Below are 22,326 nucleotides of genomic sequence, written 5' to 3' on the forward strand. Positions count from 1 at the left end.
GTACTTTTTCAGTCAGCCTGTAAGGCTGCAATTTCATGGCCACTCAGACAGAAATAGGATATTTTGAACTCATTAGGACATATTGCTAGACAAACAGGTATATAAATGTACTTTTTTTAAAAAATCTTTTTTTATAGTACCCATAAATTATGTCTAGTTATAACCAGGTTCCTGTTAATCAGTTAATTGTTTTGCAAAAGGAGCAGGATGCAAATGCCATCTAATTAATTGCCCTCTCCCCCACTTGTTTCCTCATCTATTGTGGGTCCATCAGCATTAGCTAATAATAACATGCTTTCCTTTTGTGAAAAATAAATGAAATGATTATGTCTTAGTCTGACAACATCTTGTTTTTTTTCTAAATCCCAACTCTCATTTCTATAGAACCTACATACAAATAGCTTGATATTTCTTATACAGTATTAAAATGCTCTGTTTTCCATGTTTAATAAAACTGGTACAACAATGACTCCACATGTAAAATGAATTATGTTTCACTGGTATTTTGAGGACCTTTTCCCACAGCTGTTAAACTTCACACCAAATATGAACATAAATCTGTATTCTCCATGAACCTATGCCCATATTCAATAGCTTGCTGGCAGAAGGAGCTTCATAGCTTGACTTAGCTTAGAGGTATTGCTTTATTGGAAGCAATATGTACGTGCTGTATGTTAAATGTTTGTATGTATGTATGTATGTATGTGTTATATATGTCTATTGGAAAAAATCAAAGGTAATCCTTTTCTATTTCTCTTTCACTATTTTTTTCTTTTTTAAGTCACAAACCTTTATCCAGTTTTAGACTAGAAATACCTGGCCTATATATGCCCAATGTTTCTGTCTGGCTTGTGTATCTCTGGTTCTTGCTTTGACACCAAAGTACCTATACTCATACTTATTGCTGTTCTCCAAATTGAACAAATTTGAATAAACTATCGCCTCCAGGGTGGACAACCAGACTGGTACTTTAATGTAATTTTGTTTTCTAATTTTATTCCAAATTTTGAATAGCGCTTGTCTAATTCAATGGTTTTGAAAATGTTGATATAGCCCTTGTTTCTCATTCCATAGGAACGCATGCCAGCCTAGTTGCAAATCATGGTCTTCTAAAATTAATAATCTTTTATTCTTTAAAATGATCCACTCTCTAATCCAGGTTAACGCCGCTGCATGTTAATATGTTTCCTAGTTCGGTAGTCCAAAAGCCCCATTTTCTTTAGCATCCTGCAAGAGTTTCATTTTAATCCTCGGTTTTTTCCCTTGCCATATAAAATTTGGTGTCAGTTTGTTCAGGTTCCCAAAAATTTTTTGATCTAGTTGTATAGGAATATTTTGGAACAGGAATAGAATTTTAGGTAGTACATTCATTTTTATGACAGCGCTTCTCCCTAACAGTGAAAGGCTCAAGTTTCCCCATCTTTCCAGGTCTTCTTTTATTTGTTTTACTATTTTGTCATAATTATTTTCTTTGATTGAGGTGCATCTGGCCATAATAGTAATTCCTAGGTATTTTATCTTCTGAATTATTTGTATGTCCATAATCCTAGCCATGTTTTCTTTCTGTTTATTCATCATATTTTTAACAATAATTTTAGTTTTACCCTTATTTATTTTCAGCCCAGCGGCTCCTCCATATTTATCTAGTTCTTCCAACAGTTTCGGTCCCGATTGTTGTGGATCCTCCATAATGAAGACCAAATCATCTGCGAATGCTTGAACTTTAAAAATTTCTTTTTAAATTTCTAATCCTTTTATATGTGGTTCGTTTCTAATTATCCTCATTAGGATCTCTAGCGTCAGTATAAATAGTAATAGGGATAAAGGGCATCCTTGTCGTGTTCCTTTATGTATTTGAAATTTCCTGGTTACTTCCCCATTTATTATTTTAGCTTTCTGATTAGAATATATTGCCCTAATTATGTTTATAAATTTTTCACCCATATCCATATACCTAAGTTGTTGACATATAAATGACCACTTAACTTTATCAAAAGCCTTCTGAGTGTCTAAGAATAATAACGCCATTTGTTGTTCACTATTCTAGCATATCCAATATTATCCTAATGTTGTGTTTAGTTTGTCTTTGGCTAGAAATCCGTTCTTACCCATGTGTATAAAATCATTTAAAAACCTTTTTAATCGCTCAGTTATAATTGTTATAAATATCTTATAATCAGAGTTGAGTAAAGATATTGGTCTATAGTTTTGGATTGATGTATGATCTGTATTGTCTTTTGGGATCAGAACAATATTCACCTCTGACCATGACTTTAGGATTTTTGCTTCATCCAGGACCGTGTTAAACACATCCAAAAAAGGTTGTCCTAAAATGTTTTGTTGTTCCTTATAGATTTCTATCAGAAGGCCATCAGGACCTGATGTTTTATTATTTTTTTGTTTATTAATGGCCATAATCACCTCTGTCATCCTAATTTCTTCATTCAACATATTTTTAATTTCATCTGTAACTTTTGGTAGTGTTGCTTTTTTGAAACATTCTTCCACTTTCTCCTCAATTTCCTGGTTATCTTCCTTGTATAATTTCTCATAGAATTCCTGGGCTATAATTTTTTTCTCCTCTTCTTGATAATGTATTCTCCCTTTGTCATCTCATAATTTACTAATCCAACTTTTCTCCTTTTGTTTTTCCAATTTATGTGCAAGCCATCGACCAGGTTTATTTGCATATATGCTATAGCTACACCTCTCATAATTGCCTTAGCTGTGTCCCAAAGATTTTGGACAGAGGTGTCTTCATTTTTATTTTCTTTGAAGAAGAAGTCCAGTTCCCTCTCCATCTTTAGTCTGAAGTCATCTTCTTTTAATATTGACCTTTGTATAGTCCATCTAGATGTTTTTTTGGGCCCTTTCCAGCTAAATTTCACAGGATTGTGGTCTGCCCAGGTGCTTATCTCTATACACACATCTTCAACTTCAGAGTTAATTTCCTTTGACATCCACACTGTGTCGATCCTAGACCATGAGCTGTGTCGATTTGAGTAATATGTGTACTGTCTTACCTCATGATTCCTTTCTCTCCATATGTCCTGAATGTTTAGGTCTTTTGCCAATTTAAAGAAGGATCTTGGTAGTGTTCTTCTTTTCCTTTTCCTGGTCTTGTTACCTTTGTAATCCAAGTTATTATCGATAATAGCATTGAAGTCTCCTAACACAGAGATCTTGTCGTAATCTATATCTTGTTATGTAACGTTTTAAAAAACTGTTCTTGGTTTCCATTTGGGGCATATATTTCTACTATCACTATTTTCCTATGGTTTATTTCTACCTCTACTATCAATATTCAACCTTCTCTATCTTTATAAATTTGTTTAGCTACCAGTTTCACATATAATACCCCCCACCTCTTTTTTTGTTGATCTAATGATACAAATATATTTACTAATTTTGGCTGGTCTAACAGGTGTTTTTGTTCTTTTGTATAAACTTCCTGAATTGCTATTACGGTATATCTAATTTTTGACGAATAAGTTTATTGAAGACTTTCTGTCTTTTCATTGGCGAATTTAATCCATTAATATTCAATGACAAAATCCTACATACTTCCTTTATTTTACTTATATCTGGGTCTTGTGCTTCTTGTTGTGCGGATCTCTTTTGTTTCTTTATCTCTGCCTTCATATTTCTCTGTAGTCTCTCCAGATTTATTTCCTCTATCCTCTGTTCCTAGTACCTTCCCTTCTATAGCCATCTGTCTTGCATCCTTTTCTCTTATGTCCCCTCCACCTTGGTCTTCTACTTCATCTTCATTGTTAAAATGGAGCTTATAAAAATCTTCTGCTTTGTCTATCGAGTCTAATCTATACCTTCTATCTTGCCACGTGACTAGGATGCCTTCTGGAGTCAGCCATCTAATGTTCACATTGTATCTAATCAGTTTCGATGTCAAAAATTGGTAGCCTCGTCTCAAGTCTCTCATTCTTTTAGGTATTTGTTTGAGAATTGTTATTTGTTGTCCTCCATAATCTAGCGGCTCCTCTCTTGATCTATGTAGTAATTCATCCCGGGTCGATTTTTTAACCAATCTCACATGGACTTCTTTCGGAAGGTTATGCCTCCTTGCATAATTAGTTTGGACCCTATATGTCTCATCTATTTCCGCCAACATTTCATCTTTTCCTATGCCTAGTGCTTTCGCCATTAAGTCCACCATCATATCTGGAAAATCCTCACCTTTTTTTTCCTTAACATTTTGAAAGTGCAGATAGTGGGTGGCTTTCTCCGCTTCTAGGAAAATCACTGTTGTTTCGAGCTCTCTGTTCGCCCGGATTAGTGTTTCACTTAAGTCCTCTACTTTCTTCTCCTCCTTCTCCATTCTTACTTCCATTTCCTGTAGTCTTTGCTCATTTTTTATTAATTGTTGTTGAATCACCTCAAATTTACCATCAATCACTTGTATTTTTTCCTTGAGCTCACTGGTATCATTTCTCACTTGGCCTATCTCTTTCTTCATCTCTTTTTTCATCTCTTCATGGTTCTTAGTCATTGCTTCTTGCATATTTTGCAGAAGGGCTTGTAGATCTTTAAAGGAATTTGACCTTTCCCTTTGTAGCATGTCATCAATGGACCTCTGACTAGAAGGGCTTGAAGACATCCCTAACCCCTGTGGTGCTGCCCTCTTTCCTGCACTGATCTTTGTTAAGTTCAGTATGCTTGTCATATTTAACCAGATTTTTGTAAAAATACTCTTTATGGGGTATTTCCACCTTCTTCCCCCCCATCTCCCTCTACCACTACCTCCTTTTTTGTGCGCCTCGCCCCAAAACTAGGACTTAATTTGGGGGTAGGGCTTATATTAGGCCCACCCCCCAAAAATCAAGCTAGGGCTCATTTTCAGGGTAGGTCTTATTTTTGGGAAACACGGTAAGTCTACCAACAGTTTACTATAGTCTACATTTTACTGTGGTCTAAGTCTACTGTAGGTGAAAAGGCATAAGGAGGTGATAATGACCCATAATCAGCTAGTTTCATTTCATTACATTCTTTCACCTTTGGTCTTACTTCTGCTGATCTTGGGCCATCCTTAGTCATTCCTGTAATAACATGAGAATGTTTTTGAATTTCTCCACAAATAGTCAGGAAAGAGGCTACATCATCATCACCATCATCATCAAAAAGTATAGTTGTGAATTATTTAATGCCTTCTCATTTTATAAGCATCTCATTTTAGAACATAACTACATATCAAGAAAAATAAGGCTGTAGTACCAGTTTTCTGCAAATTAGACTTACTTAATATGAGGTATTACAGGTAGTTCATGTTTACTGGCTGCCTCTTTAGTGATTATTTGAAGTTATGACCTCAGTAAATAAATAAAGATTTGCAACCTCATCCTTCTGTTTACAGCTGTTGCAGAATCCTATGGTCACATGACCACATTTGCCCTCTTCACAAACTATGACAACAGGGTTGACATGGCAGAAGTAAAATTGTAATTTGCAGTCATGTGATGTTTCATTTAGTTGATTGCAGTGCTTCGCTTAATGACTAAAGGGGGAGTAAGATGGCAAACCTTGATTTTCCACTTAGCATCTCCACTGCTCGTCCCAATTCTAGGAGTTAAGCGAGGACTGTCTCCAATAGACTGTTATCTTATGGTGAAGTGGAATTTGGAATTGTGCCACTTTATACTAAAGATGTAGGTAAGTTGCATTTGCAAATGCTGTTCTGTGTGAAAAGCTTCCTGACTAATTTACTTACTAGGATTTCTAATGGGAAATAGCAGTGTACCTCCCAGCTTGATGTTCTGGAAATTTTATATGGGCTCATTAAAAACCAATGAGCTTTCTTGAAATATATCTGCAGTTTCAAAAGATACAATCCTCATTTTGGTGTAAAAATGTTACATTTTGAAAGATTTTTCATTTGTTTTCTGTAAAGATGCATATTACAACTTCTTTGTTATGAAATAGCTATTGCAAAATTGAGTGCGTGGCTGATACAGACTTCACACTGTTATGAATTTTTGGGGATTAACCAGCTGTGATAATATTTGTTCTGACTTTCACTTTATCATTTATTCTGATCAGCTTTTAGTCTTTTGCTTTTTTGGTTATTCAGATTTTTCCATGATATAACAGTAGTTGCTTACTACATTGTGGTCTTTGTAATTACTGCAGGAAGGAAACCATAGGAAATCAATTGATCAAACATGCATCAATTGATTCCATGTTGGTTTCAGTAATGATTATGATGTCAGAACTTGCTTTCATGTGAGGCATTTATTGCATGTTCATCTATGGCTCATTTACTCATGTTTATAGGGGATAGGGGATTGTAACCAAAAAACACACACCATATATTTGTAATCATCTTGCTAATGTTAGAAACACTGTCTAGAAATTTATCTTTATCTATAGTCACTACTAGCAGTTTGATAAAGCAATACAACCCTGCTGCAGCCCTCAGAATATTTTTAACCATTTGCAGAATATTTTAGAATAAGGCTCACTCCTTAAACATTCCTGTTCTTTTCATCTTTACTTACTTTTGGGCAGGTTTTTAATGCCTGAATTTGTAGGGTTTGGACAGAAAACAACATATAAGGCTATGAATCAATAGATCGATCAATATATATTTATTATTTCCTTGTTCCTCATTTAAGGCCGATAGAAAAGAATACTACTACTATTGCTGCTGCTGCTGCTACTACTACCACCATCACCACCACTACCACATAGCTAACTCCAAATTGCTAAGCACTAAGCTGAATGGAAATTCAGAGTTTGATTAGAAAGGCTAATTCGATCTAAACTCCTTCAAGTCAAATCTGTCTTTTAAAGCTTTATGTTTATGTATCAAATCTGTCATACAGTCTGATTATTGAAAATAACAGTGATTTGGAGCGTGCATGGATATGCATGCCACATTTATTTAAAATTCTTTAAGGTAGTTGCATATTCTTCTGAACTACTTTTATGATGCCATGCCCTCAGAAAAAGACGCATTTGATTTAAGGAGGTGCCAGTAGGTGCAATACATGTCCACGTGAGTGGTTCAAATCATCAGTCTCCTTTGAGTTATTATTGTTCAAGACTAGTGTACATACATGGGTGTGAAGAAAAACTAGGAAAAATGCTACACGAATTGCTTAAAAAATTAAGATTTATTTTGGAAAAAAAAAATTGAAGTGGCCTTTAAAAATTATCCCATTTTCCTATTAAAAAGGAAATTTCCTATTTCCTTTGTGGAACCAACTGCCGGTGGAGCTCCAGACGGCATCGGACCTCCGAACTTTCCGTCGTGGTCTGAAGACCCATTTGTTTGAATTGGCCGGTCTGGCCTGATGGGGGAGCTGGGTTTTAAATTGTCATTTTAGATTGCATTATTGTTTTTTAATTGGGCACTGATTTAATCTTTGTTTTAACTTTTGTATAGTACTGTATTTTTATTTATATGCCCTGTGAACCGCCCTGAGTCCCCAGGGAGAAGGGCGGTATATAAATTAAATAAAACGTAAAACGTAAACGTAAACGTAAATATCAGACTATTTTCCAATAAAATAAGAAAAGTACATTCAGCAAAAAGCAGAAAGTTTTTTTTGGTCACAGACAAGAATCAGGAATATTGTTGATAATCTGGAGTAAATATTTAAGTATAACATTCTAGCTTCCGTGATAGTTTTGTTCAGCCAAGCACTTATTTGAAGACAGCTGAAATAAGTTCATTTTGGGAGGCTGTTTTGTGGCACAGTATGGATTCAATAATGTCAGTGATGAGGGGCTATAAATGAAAATGGATAGGGTGGGAGACGGTAACTTGGCTTTCCAGCTCAGTGACTCTGAGATGAGCAAAACAGTTTATATTTTAGGATCTTAGAGGCTGATTTTCTTTGAGATCGGTTACTCCTGAATAATTTCAACCAAATGTGGAAACAACTAGGAAGTGTACTGTTGCATGATATTTAATCCTGTTCTAGCTCTTCCCACTCTGCAATATATTACCATTTTTAGTTTTTCTAAAATGAAGTTAACTCTTGCCTTGAGTTCAGTTCTGCTTGGTTTCTATTTGTATTTAGGTTTCAATCCTAAATTTGAGTTTTCATTTTTGCTGCAGATTCTTCAACCGAGGGAGTGTCGAGGGAGACTTCTATAATGCAAATAGTCCTTGACTTACAACAGTAACAGAGCCCAGAATTACGGTAATAAGTTGTTGCAGTTGTTAAGGGGGTTACCATGTGACCAGACCCAATTTTATGACATTATTTGTGACTGACATTAAGTGAATCCATTATACCCAATGGGAATTTTTTTTTAGAAACCAGAAATAAATAATGTAAACTGGCAACAGAAGTAAAAAAAAAAATCTGGCCATGTGATCACAGAATGGTGAAAATGTCTATAAAAGGAGTTGGTTGCCAAGTGTCCAAAATGTAGTCATGTGACCTTGGGGCAATAATAACTTTGAAATAGGATTGTAAGTAGCTTTTGGGTGTCCATTGTAACTTTGAATGGTCACTAAATGACTAGTCATAAATCGAGAACTATCTGTCTTTTTAAAAAAAAGTTGAGAAATTTATATGTTTTGGTAAATAATTTCTTTTGCCTTTGCTTTCAAAACAAAAAATATAATGGTCTACTTCAAGAGGCCATTGTCCAAGATTTCATTGGCCTTAGGCAACATATATTTTTATGTGGGGAGAAAAATCTGTGTATGTAATTCTCAAATACTATATTTGAATATTGTGGGTGGTCCATGCACCTTGCACTTGGATCTGTTTTTGGTAACATGGTTATGCTTCAACCTGGATAAAAACTGATCCACTGTCATCTGGAGGTGATCCTGAAATTTATTACAGTGTTAATGAGTATATTATGTTGAATAATGCAATTACATTTTAGTATAATTTAATTGTGAATTGTCACAGAATGCATGTGTTTATTACACTGCCATTCAGCTATATTTATCTCTCTGTGTGTATATATACGTTTATGTGATAATTAAGGATAATATACTTTATTCATCTAAGGAAATGAATGGTGATGGAAGAGTATAGCATAATAAAATTAGTATTTAAAGTACTGAAAGATTCTTTTTTGCACTTAGTGCAGTCAATTAACATAGATGTTTCATAGAATGGGTATTTCTCTATATTTATCCTACCTTTATTATTATTTTTTATAAATTCAAGGTGGCCCTGGACAGCTAGTAATGTGGCCCCACTAAATCGTAAATATTATTATGTGATTTATATACATTAGGTATATTATATATTTTATATGAAGTCTAAGACAGTACTTCTTCACTCAATAAGGCTGAGGCCAAAAGGTTGGACATCCATCCACTAGAACAAACTGGCTGCCATAGACTCTCTGCGTAAGATATACTGCATACTGTTTCCCCGATTAAACTGTACAAACACTTCAGTTGAATGATCTATGATTTTAGTACAATATTTATGCCACAAATAATATAATGTTTTGATTTTTTACATTGTTCTAGATTAGAATGAGTGTTTCAACAACAATTTTTTTCAAAACAGTTTTGGATGGAACAGATTTGTATGCTACGACCTATGTGAGAAAACCAAATAACATACCGCTAAGCTTGTAAGCCGCCCTGAGTCTTTGGAGAAGGGCGGGATATAAATGGAATTAAAAAAAACATTTGGAAGAGAAATCAAAACTGTGTTATCGGCTGGAAGGAAAAAGTTACATCCACCTTTATTTTTAGGGACTTAGCCTTCTGAGTGCCTTGTATTTTTTTTTCTATTGTAATATTTTATTATTTATTATTTATTTATTAGCTCAGTAATTGTAATGCTTTAAGCTGCAAGAGTATAAACTAACCTATTCTTGCTTCAAGGATAAGAAATATTGTTTTTCTCATACAAGTAGTCCTTGACTTATGATCACAACTGAGCCCACAATTTATGTTGCTAAGTGAAACATTTGTTAAGTGAGTTTTGCCCCATTTTATTATCTTTCTTGCCATAAGTGAATCATTGCAGTCTTTATGTTTGTAGCACAGTTGTTAAATGAATCTGGCTTCTCCATTGACTTTGCTTGTCAGAATGTCACAAAAGCTGATTCCCTTGGACACTGCAACTGTCATAAATATGAACCAGTTGCCAAGCCCTGAATGTTGATTACGTGACTGTGGGGCTGCTATGGTTGTAAGCATGAAAAATGGTCATAAATCACATTTTTAGTGCTGTTGTAACTTTGTAACAATCACTAAATGAACTATTGTAACTCGAGGATTAGCTGTATTCTGGATCTTAAGGATATATAAAACACAAATGTGGTTCATAGAAAGCATGAATATAGCTGCAATGCTCTATCTTCAGGGCTCAGAATAATATGCAAATTGACCTGAAGCTATTATGCGGCAAGCTTTATTTCTCAGAGTGAAAACTTCACAGAAATTAAATGGCAAAATGGAGAACATATTTAATAATATAGTAAGCATCTTAGTAGACAACCATGTTGTTCCTGAACTATGTACCTGTCAGCTCCGTAATAACTTCAGAGTTAGTAGCTGTAGTTTGTTTCTTGTTCTATTAAAATTTCACCTGCTTCTTTCCACTCACTCCATTGCTTTTTGATTTATCTTCTTTATTTCTTTATTTATCTGCAGTTTATTTAATTAACAAAGAAAAAAAAATCAAGATAATGAGTGGGTTTTTCCCCCCCCATCCGTCCAATCTTACAAATGCTTGGGAAGGATAGCAGAACTCAATGTACCAATAAGGAGCAGCAAGAACAAAAGCCTTTAGGGGAATATAGATAGGCTTTGTGTTCCCAGCCTGGTCAAATGGGATATAATGCTGGCTTCTGCTTATAGTTCTGTCTCTGTTAATTGTGAGGTCTTGATGCAAATTGACGCAAACTTATTGAGAAGTAAATACATTAGGATGGAATTTATTTCATAGCATACAGATTCAGGAATACAGTTTATATTAATTAATCCATTATTTAAACTTGCGTAAATCTATGTATGATCACAATCAGGGCTTTTTTCTCATAGAACGCTCAGAACGGCGTTCCGGCACCTTTTTTTTGCAAAAAAAAAAAAAAAGCTCCCTCTACTGGCATTAGAAGTAGGCAATCTTGGCTCTTTTTTATGACTCGTGGACTTCGACTCCCAGAAATCCTGAGCTAGCCACGCTGAGGGGAAAGAGAGAGAGGTTTCCAAGCTGAGCCATGCTGGGTCAGGAATTCTGGGAGTTGAAGTCCTTGAGTCATAAAAGAGCCAACGTTGCCTACCCTGAACTAGAGGAGGACATTAAAATTATTTACAAGGTTACTTCTTTAGGAACTAAACTTTTAGAATCTAAAACAGCTAATTCAAAAAAGCCAACAGGAAACAACCTCACATTTTTCATCTGCTTCTTTCTTTTGGAAGGTAAAATTAGATAACAAAATAATCTATTTCCTATGTTAACATCTCTGCAATGAAATCAATAAAGGTAACAGGAAAGAAATGAGAAACATTTTTCTCAATGTAATATGTCTAATTTAGCTGATGCTAGAAAAAATAGTATCTTTTGTACATACTCTTGAAAACTATTTTGAATCTATAACCATCTATTACAACTAAACCACTTTAAATTAAACAATTCTTAAGAATGAAATATTCTTAATTTGGACGTTACTTTTACTGTTTGGACTGTTGTGTGTTTTGAAAAATAGATTATTTAGAATCTAGTTATGTTGCACTTCAGTCTTTAAATAATTAACCTAGTATATACATAACAATATATGATGTTTTCCATGGTGAGCTTAACATAAATAACAACATTTATTTAAAAAGCTAAAATAATTTCTGGGGGTATTATCTGTACATTAAAATTTTGTTTAGTCACAATCTTTCACTTTTCACATTCTGGACAAGCAGTGGTCATGTATCCTAGCAAAAGATGTTTGTTGTTGTTGTTAGCTGTGAAGTTGTGTCCGACCCATCACAACCCCATGAACAATGTTCCTCCAGGCTTTCCTGTCCTCTACCATCTTCTGGAGTCCATTTAAGCTCACGCCTACAGCTTCAGTGACTCCATCCAGCCACCTCATTCTCTGTCATTCCTTTCTTCTATTGCCCTCAATCTTTCCCAGGCTCTTCTCCAGTGAGTCCTTCCTTCTCAATAGGTGGCCAAAGTATTTGAGTTTCAACTTCAGGATCTGGCCTTCTAAAGAGCAGTCAGGGTTGATCTCCTCTAGGACTGACCGGTTTGATCGCCTTGCAGTCCAAGGGACTCGCAGGAGTCTTCTCCAGCACCATAGTTCAAAGGCCTCAATTCTTTGGCGCTCAGCCTTTCTTATGGTCCAACTTTCACTGCCATACATTGCAACTGGGAAGACCATAGCCTTGACTATACGCACTTTTGTTGACAGGGTGATGTCTCTGCTCTTTTGTGTGCTGTTTAGATTTGCCATTGCTTTCCTCCCTAGGAGCAAGCATCTTTTAATTTCTTGGCTACAGTCCCCGTCTGCAGTGATCTTGGAGCCCAGGAAAATAAAATCTGTCACTACCTCCATTTCTTCCCCATCTATTTGCCAGGAATTGAGAGGGCTGGATGCCATGATCTTGGTTTTCTTAATGTTAAGTTTCAGCTCAACTTTTGCACTCTCCTTCTTCACCCGCAACAAGAGGCTCTTTAGTTCTTCACTTTCTGCCATTAGAGTGGTATCATCTGCATATCTTAGATTGTTAATATTTCTCCCAGCAATCTTAATTCCAACTTTTGATTCATCTAGCCCTGCCTTTCTCATGATGTGCTCTGCATATAGGTTAAGTAGGCAGGGCGACAGTATACAGTCTTGCTGGACTCCTTTCCCAATTTTGATCCAATTGGTGGTTCCGTGTCCAGTTCTCACTGTTGCTTCTTGACCTGCATATAGGTTTCTCAAGAGACAAATAAGATGGTCTGGTACTTGCATCTCTTTAAGAACTTGCCACAGTTTGTTGTGATCCACACAATCAAAGGCTTTAGCATAGTCAATGAAGCAGAAGTAGATGTTTTTCTGGAACTCCCTACCTTTCTCCATGATCCAGTGTATGTTGGCAATTTGGTCTCTAGTTCCTCTGCCTCTTCGAAATCCTGCCTGTACTTCTGATAGTTCTCGATCCACATACTGCTGGAGTCTAGCTTGTAGGATTTTAAGCATAACTTTACTAGCATGTGAAATGAGTGCAATGGTGCGATAGTTTGAACATTCTTTGGCACTGCCTTTCTTTGGAATTGGAATGTAAACTGATCTTTTCCAATCCTGTGGCCACTGTTGAGTTTTCCAAATTTGCTGGCAAATTGAGTGTAGCACTTTTACTGCATTGTCTTTTAAGATTTTGAATAGCTCAGCTGGAATACTGTCACCTCCACTAGCTTTGTTGTTGCTCAGCTTTTCTAAGGCCCACTTCACTTCACATTCTAGGATGTCTGGCTCGAGGTCAGTGACCACCTCATCGTGGTTATCAGGGACGTTAAGCTCATTGTTGTATAGTTCTTCTGTGTAATTTTGCCACCTCTTCTTAATCTCTTCTGCCTCTGTTAGGTCTCTGCCGTTTTGATCCTTTATCATGCTCGTTTTTGCATGAAACGTTCCCTTCATCTCTCCAATTTTCTTGAAGAGATCTCTGGTCCTCCCTATTCTATTGTTTTCTTCTATTTCTTTGCACTGTTCATTTAAGAAGGCATTCTTATCTCTTCTAGCTATTCTCTGGAATTCTGCATTCAGTTGAGTGTATCTTTCTTTTTCTCCCTTGCCTTTTGCTTCCCTCCTTTCCTCAGCTATTTGCAAAGCTTCCTCAGACAGCCATTTTGCTTTCTTGCATTTCTTTTTCTTTGGGATGGTTTTGGTTGCTACCTGTTGTACAATGTTGCGAACCTCTGTCCATAGTTCTTCAGGCACTCTGTCTATCAGATCTAATTCCTTAAATCTATTTGTCACCTCTACTGTATATTGAACAGGGATATGATTTAATTCATACCTGAGTGGCCTAGTGCTTTTCTCTACTTTCTTCAGTTTAAGCCTAACGTTGCAATGAGAAGCTCATGGTCAGAGCCACAGTCAGCTCCTGGTCTTGTTTTTACTGACTGTATAGAGCTTCTCCATCTTTGGCTGCAGAGCATAGTCAATCTGATTTCTGTGTTGACCATCTGGTGATGTCCATGTGTAGAGCAGTCTCTTTGGTTGTTGGAAAAGAGTGTTTGCTATCACCATCGTATTCTCTTGACAAAATTCTATCAGCCTGTGCCCTGCTTCATTTTGTACTCCAAGGCCAAACTTGCCTGTTATTCTGGTTATCTTTTGGCTTCCTACTTTAGCATTCCAATCCCCCATGATGATAAGGACATCATTTTTTGGTGTTAGTTCTATAAGGTGCTGTAGGGCTTCATAGAACCGGTCAATTTCATCCTCTTCAGCACTGGTGGTTAGGGCATAGTCTTGGACTACTGTGATATTGAATGGTTTGCCTTGGATTTGAAGTGAGATCATTCTGTCATTTTGGGGATTGTATCCCAGTATTGCTTTTCCTACTCTTTTATTGACTATGAAGGCTACTCCATTTCTTCTGAGGGATTCTTGCCCACAGTAGTATACCTGATGGTCATCTGAATTAAATTCACCCATTCCTGTCCATTTTAGTTCACTGATACCTAACATGTCGATGTTCAGTCTTGTCATCTCTTGTTTGACCACATCCAGCTTTCCTTGATTCATGGATCTTACATTCCAGGTTCCTATGGAGAAAAAATCTTTACAGCATCGGACTTTCCTTTCACCACCAGATACATCCACAGCTGAGCGTCCTTTTGGCTTTGGCCCAGTCGCTTCATTCTTTCTGGCGCTACTAGTACTAGCCCTCTGCTCTTCCCCAGTAGCATATTGGACGCCTTCTGACCTGAGGGGCTCATCTTCCAGCATCATATCCTTTTGCCTTTTGATACTGTCCATAGGGTTTTCATGGCAAAGATATTGGAGTGCATTGTCATTTCCTTCTCCAGTGGATCATGTTTTGTCAGAACTCTCTGCTATGACCTGTCCATCTTGGGTGGCCCTGCACGGCATAGCTCATAGCTTCACTGAATTACGCAAGCCCCTTTGCCACGACAAGGCAGTAATGCATGAAGGGGAGCAAAAGATGTTACATATGTACATAAGTGTAGTCAGTAGCATATGCCTTTTTAAAAATATCAAACATACAAAGAAACAAAAATAAGTCCAAAATATCTGTATTACATCCAGAAATGCCAACTTTGCAACCAATATTTCTCATCCATAACTATGGCACTCTAAGGATACCTGCACACATGCAAATGCTTCTCTGGGATCAGTAACGCAGCAGGGATTGCTTTTTCCTTCCAGTAACAGATTGCTGGGAAATACCAAACATGGCCTTGAGAATTCCAATGTTTGTTACAAATTTCTCTGGATGTGGTTGGAAAGAGGCTGTTTGGCGCCGGAGACCACTGCCATGAGGAACACAGCTCTGGGTCGGGGTTCGGAGCAGCTTCGGGTGGTGGCTCAGCATGGGCCACGGCGTGGCAACTGTGGGGAGGGGAATCCCCGCATGTGGCTCTGAGCCGCAGGGGCGGGGGTGCAAAGGACGGGTGGCAACAGTGTAGCAAGACACCGGCATCGCTCCCAGTGACAGCACCTCTGAGTTCTGGCACCTTTTTTTTTTTAGAAAGAAAGCACTGATCACACTCAATCTAAAATGATTCAGTTTGCTCTACACAGTAGTAATTTTTATGCAGCAAATGCTTTGACAGCTGTAAGTTTTGTGGAGCGCAAGGCCCTTTCGTCCTAGGAGGTAATTTTTTGTGTGTGTTTATGTCTGGTGGATACTCAGATTAGCATTTAGTAAATTTGCTTTTCTGAAAACAGAGGTGAAATAATACCCATTTCTTCTTGGACTAATTTTCAAAATATCAATTATGAATCATATCTCTCAGCAAAGTCACTGTTTTGAAAATTGAATTAGTATTTTCAAAGTGCGAAGAAAACCAATTCCCCTAACCTAAATGTCAAATAATCCCACCTTTTCTCACTGAAAATCTCCCCCCGCATCTGGGCCAGAGGATGAAATTCAAATGAATGGAAAGGGAGAAGAATTTTAGGCATCTCCTAAAAAATCCTTGTTTTCAAATGAGGCAAATATACACCACAACTTGCATTTTCTTAAACGACGTATCTTTTCTGTCAGACTCAGGAAAGTAAACTGCTATCGGCAGTTTTTGTCAAAACAGTGAACAGTGACAAATTCAGTAAGAACTCATTTTTAAATAATACAAACATTTTTTAAAGAAAATTTTATTAAATATACATTTAAAAACAAAAGTGGACATGATTCAACTTCCCTAGCTAGAACACTATTAGTATTATCTTATGTTACAGAAAGAAATAACAAAAAACTAAAATACAGTCTATAATAATACAAACCTTTTAAATTTACTGATAGTGCCACGGACCGGTACTGGTCCGTGGCCTGTTAGGAACCAGGCTGCACAGCTGGAGATGAACAGCAGGTGAGCAAGTGAAACAGAAACCATCTCCCCACCCCCACCCCAAGTTCATGTCTTCCACAAAACCGGCACCTGGTGCCAAAAAGGGCCCCGCTGTTCTACTGGTTATCCATGACAGTTTCCATTCTATGCTATGCATGCAGCTAGACTGCTATGAGTCCATTTAATCCATTTCCTCGAGAGCTTTCAAAAATTGTAGTCCCCTCACTTTCTCAGTGATTTTTCTCAAGGAGAGAATGCTGGTGATGGGGTAGCAATTTACAGTATATCTGCTGGAGCCAGGACTGAGAAATCAGCAGAGCAGCAACCCTTTTACACCGTTTTTCCGTGTCCAAATAATAGAAATAATATTTGGGTAGCAATTTGATAATTTCTTCTATGTCCTCATGCCCAATTGCCTTCAAATCTTCAAAGAGGAGCTATTCAAATACTGTAGAAATGTAAATCAATGCAAGGCAGTTTGATTCCCTGAGCAATATCCATCATTGCTATCTTGGGGGAGAAACCTCCATAGCTCTTCTTCACCCAGCTATTTTTAAATCAGAAATACCATGTATTGTTTGTTGGCTTCTTCACGTAATGACAAGTAGCCATTCTTCTTTAGTCTATGCCTATAGATTTGTTTGTTTGTTTATTAAATTTCTATACCACCCATCTCATCTAAGTCAGGGCTTTTCAACCAGTGGTACGGGTACCACCTGTGGTAGATTGGCTCCTAGCAGGTGGTACGCGACCATCGTAGAAAAGTGGTGGTGGTGGGGAGGAATGAGCTTAACCGGTGGCAGCACCATACAAGCCTGAGCGAGAGATGGCTGGAGCTGCAGGCCTGTCAGGGCTCAGCGAAAACACCAGGATTACCGCTTCTTTGGGGCTGTCAGGGCTCAGTGGAAGCACCAGGATCAGCACCAGTCTCCAGCTGGAGCTCGGCGCTGATCCTGGAGCTTCTGAGCTCAGAAAAAGCACCGATCAGCTGGAATGTTGCCGCATCTCCAGGGTCTTGTGATGTACATTCAGATGCTTGGCAACTGATTCATATTTATGATGGTCACAGTGTCCCAGGGTCATGTGAAGTGACCAAAACCTGCTGCAGCCACCCAGCAGACGGGGGGAATAAAGACCAAACACCCCCCCCACCCCAGCCCCCAATCATCAACAGAAATGCTCACAACAATGAAAACCTCAGACAGGAGGAAAAGCGCTGCTGGGCAGGCAGGCAGGTGTCTTGCTCGGCTGTGGCTTAGGGGGCACTTTTTCCAGTGCCATTGTAACTTCGAACAGTCACTAAGCGAACTATTGTAAGTCAAGGACTACCTGTGCTTCATCACTTTTTTCCTTTTTGGGTCATCAAGTTTTTGACACCTTGCTAGGCAACTGGTGGTACTCGGATGTTGCCATATCCTAAAAGTGGCACAATGGGTGAAAAGGTTGAAATGCCCTGATCTAAGTGACTCTGGGAGATTTAGAACAGGAAGATCAGGGAGAGAAGAAAATACCAGCCCACATTAAGTTTCATATATATAACTTGTCCTTTTTAACTGAATACCTGCTGCAATGGTTAATTGAAATCATTGACCGACTTTATGCATACAAATTTTAGTTTTAGATTGTTCTTGTTCATTTGCTCAGTTGCCCTCGGGCACATTGTCAGGTATGAATGTCAGTAACTGAGTCCCTGTTAGCTCATGCTTGATCATTAGTGATAGTATATAATCATCTTTTCTTCTGTGAGCATCATTTATTGCCTTCAGATTTTGCAAGCAACAGGGTCTTCAACAATGAGAAGCTTTAGCTTTACCGTATTTTCCAGCGTATAAGACGACCCGGCGTATAAGACGACCCCCCAACTTTTGAGGTGATTTTCATGGGTTAAAAAGTCGTCTTATACGCCGGAAAATACGATAGTATTAATGGTTTCACTGAATAGTCTGACTTTTTTGATTTAGCTGACATTTTTTATTTTTATATTTTTGTTCTTTGTTTTGTTGTAACCTGCCCTGACTCACATTTCTTCAGTTGGAACAGCCATGTAAATCAACAGCCTCCAAACTTTTGGACATAAGGGACCAGTTCCATGTGAAAGGTTTTTCCACAGACTGGAGGGTGTGTGATTTTGCATGCTGCCTGCATCCTGCGGGTGGGGCTTCGCTTGTTTGCATGGCCCAGTTGCTGGCATGCCGCGGTGTGGCACCGGTCCACGGACTGGGGCTTGCAGACCCCTGATGTAAATCTTGTACCATACATCCTGGCATACCTACATACATCTACTGAATGTTTTATTCATCTTGCAGTTAAGGGTATTCTCTTTTTCCCCCAGCAATTCAATTCAAAGGCATCAATGTTCCTTTGCTCATTTTTTTTGTTTGGGTAGAGTCTTGCAATAAGACCTTCACTGTTACTGTGATTCTATGCATTTTAATATTTTGCTTGTATCTATTGTAAGTGTCAGATATCTGTTCATTTCAAGGCTGCAATCACCCCCTCTGTAAATGTTTGAGTCTAGGAAAATACCTGTTTCAGGTTCCTATCTACATTCATTGAATTGGCATTGCTGTAGGCAAAAGTTTGGTGTTGGCAGCCCTTGCTTCTTTGAGGTTCAGTTTTAAGAAAATCCTTTTTTCTTTAAGTTTCTCCACTTCAGCCTTCAAAAGTTGTACTATTAGCATATAATTTTTAATTCTAATTTCTTGTAGGTCAACATGTTTATATACTGTATATTCTGCATATACGTTGAATAAATAAGGTGACAATATACATACTTCGGTATTCTCAAATTCCTCAGTTTTAAACTGTTTCATATTTTTGTATAGTTATTGCTTTCTGGTTGTTATATTAACTCTTCAATAGAAAAATTAGATAGACCAATACATTCATATTTTTAAGGGCTATTAACAATTTCTTATGCATCTTCTGAATCCATCTTATATATCAGGCAGTACTTACGTTATGCATTGTTTAGGTCTGGATTGCGAATCCAGAACATTATCTAATACTGGTAGTCCTCGACTTAACAACAATTAATTTAGTGACCATTCAACGGTACTGAAAAAAAGTGACTTACGACCATTTTTCACACTTCACAACTGTTGCAGGATCCCCGTAGTCACGTGATGAAAATACTTGGCAATTTCCTCATATTTATGACAGTTGCATTGTCTCGGGGTCATGGGATCATTTTTTGCAACCTTCTTGCAAGCAAAGTCAGTGTGGAAGCTGGGTTCACTTAACAGCCATGTCAGTAATTTAACAACTGCAGTTGATTCGGTTCACCCCCCCCCCCGGTGCAAGGAAAATTGTAAAATGGGGCAAAACTCATTTAACAAATGTCTTAGCAATAGAAATGTTGGCCTCAATTATGGTCGTAAGTCGAAGGCTACCTGTACTATGTGAGATAAATGCACTTGAGAATTGTTTTAGCACTACCTTTTTTTGTTATTGGTATATAAATTTCAAGTACATTGACCATATGCTGTGTTTTTCCTACCTGCTTGCAAATGCAAACTTATCCCTTTAACTGGGTCATCTTGCAAAATTTTAAACAGGTTGGCTGGTGTTCATCAACATCTTCATTGTTACTAATATTTTCTAGGATCTATTTTATTTCGTTTTTTGTAATATTGAGCACCAGCTCATTAATCAGACTTTCATCTGCATCATCAATTTTCAAATCTTTTTTTTTGCACAGTTCTATATAATTTTGTACAATTTTTCCATATAATCATGCAATTTCTTACTGGTATCTTCTTTTTCCAGGAGACATTTACATTATTTAACCTTAATCATGCTTATATTTGCATAAAGCTTTCCCCTGATTTGTTTTTTACTTTAATAAATTTCATAGCCTTTTCATTCAGTTGTTATTGTCATTTTCACTTTATTGCCTATTTAAATATACATCCTTTTGCTGTTTTTTGCAACTCAGGGATTCCTCAGGCCATTTTTTAATCTGTTTGTTGTCTTTAGTTTTCTGACTTTTTTCATAATATCAGATATCAAAGCCAACCATTTATCCTTTGTTTTTGCTTTTTTCATTTTGGGATATTTTTATTTGCAAATTATTTTTTTTTGGCATCATTAAAGTTGAAGCAGAGTTCTTCAGGTAAAATCTAATCAATTAAATCTATCTTTAACTGCAAAACCATGAGGAATAATATTGCTGAGATCATATGCTCTTACGCTGATAGTTTTGTTTGTTTTCTTAAGTTATAAATTGGAAGAAAAAGCTCGTGCTCTGAGCCACAATTGAAACCAGGTCGTTTTTCTTTTTCTTTTTCTGCTGGCTGACTAATGCTTCCCCACCTTTATTTGCATAGCATGCATTCAGTTTGATCTCAATGTTGTCCATCCAGCAAAGTCCAGGTGTAGAAAGATCTTTGTGGAAAAAGGTGTTTGCTACAAACACTGAATTATCTTGGGAAAATTCCATAGTCTCTCTCTCGATTTGTGTCACACAACAAAAAATAAATTTCCTGTTATTTCAGATGCCGTTTCCAACTCTGGCATTCTAGCCACATAATTAAGAGTTTGCTTACAGGAGCTGAATATGATTGAAACTAGAAGATGCTGCTTCTCAGTGATAGGATTAGATCTTGGGAACAATCTTCTAATGGAGGTTAGATTGGTCTTCTCCTGATTGCGTTTAGGTAAATATTAGAACTCAGCTGTTTTGTAAACTGCTTATAATACCAGTATTAGCCTGAAATGAATATCTTGGATGTTTTTGGTTTAGTATGTATAATTATTTTGATTGATTTACTTTTGATTGCCTCATAATTTAATTAATTTTACACATTTTTAGTCATGTTTACCATGACCCCTTTAGTTATTTTCAGTATATACTACAAACAGTCATATTTGATTGCAGTGGGAGAAGGAAGGGAGGGAGGGAGGGAGGGAGGAAGGAAATAATGCTTTTCCCCCTCTGTAATAGCAATTATTAGAACGTACTTGTATTAGGATTGAGGTCATTTTGTCATTTGGGGGGATGTATCCAAACACTCACTTTGATATCCTTTTGTTTTAAAGATTGCTATTTTGTTTCTTCTATGATTTTCCTGTTTGCAGTTGTCTGTCCTGAAGGTAAACCAGACAGAGAACAAGACTTCATGAACTAATTGTACTTTATTGAAAGGCTACATTTACAGAATCTTACAAGTCTGAATGATTCAAACTTCCTGGTGATACTTTTAATGCTTAACTCATTATGGAAAGTCCTTCCTAAGTTTCTTTCTGTGATTGATAATCCACTAGTGGTTTCTGATTGTTTGCTAGGCATCATCTCTTCCTCTTCCTTCCCAATGGTCGTCCACACACATTCCATCAGACCAGTAGATGGTCTGATGCTTGTCCAATGTGACATGACCCATTCAATTCTATAGTATTTGAGCTGGGCATATTATTTTTACAAATTATTTTAATTTAAAATATAGTCGTATAGCCTGCTCTAGGTGCTTCAAAGCAACATATAGTACAACAGCTTCTACCTCAATCTTTGTTCCCACATCAGCCAATTTACAGTATACGCTTTTTGTTCATGCTTCATATCTCTTCTACTGTGCTTTTAAATTGTTCTCCCTTGTTGAGTATTTGTTCTTCTGCAATTTGCTGCCTCAGTGCAATATATCTCATCACTTGTGTTCTCTCTTCTGTTCAGAAATACTGGGGCCAATTTTTTAAATCTATGAGACATATGTCCCAATTCTAGCTCTTAATACACCTGAAAGAATATGAGGATTAGTTTCAGAATTAGTCAAAATCATATTCAGTGTTTTTATTGTGGAGCTAGAAAACAATAGGAAAACAATTCTCCAAGTCTCCTACTGGCTTCAGTTTTAATTGTTTT

General features: G+C 37.1%; 1 protein-coding gene across 1 annotated transcript in view; it reads left to right on the top strand.

Annotated features, from left to right (window-relative positions):
• BCL9 (BCL9 transcription coactivator) overlaps positions 1–22,326 on the top strand; it is a 116,635-nt gene that overhangs the window by 20,825 nt on the left and 73,484 nt on the right. Inside the window, exon 2 of the mRNA XM_083362273.1 lies at positions 8,078–8,162. The gene's annotated coding sequence lies outside the window, so the exon portion shown is untranslated. The remainder of the gene's footprint in view (positions 1–8,077; positions 8,163–22,326) is intronic.

The sequence above is a fragment of the Vipera ursinii genome, assembly GCF_947247035.1.
Source record: "Vipera ursinii genome assembly, chromosome: 4".
In the NCBI taxonomy this organism is placed as follows: Eukaryota; Metazoa; Chordata; class Lepidosauria; order Squamata; family Viperidae; genus Vipera; species Vipera ursinii.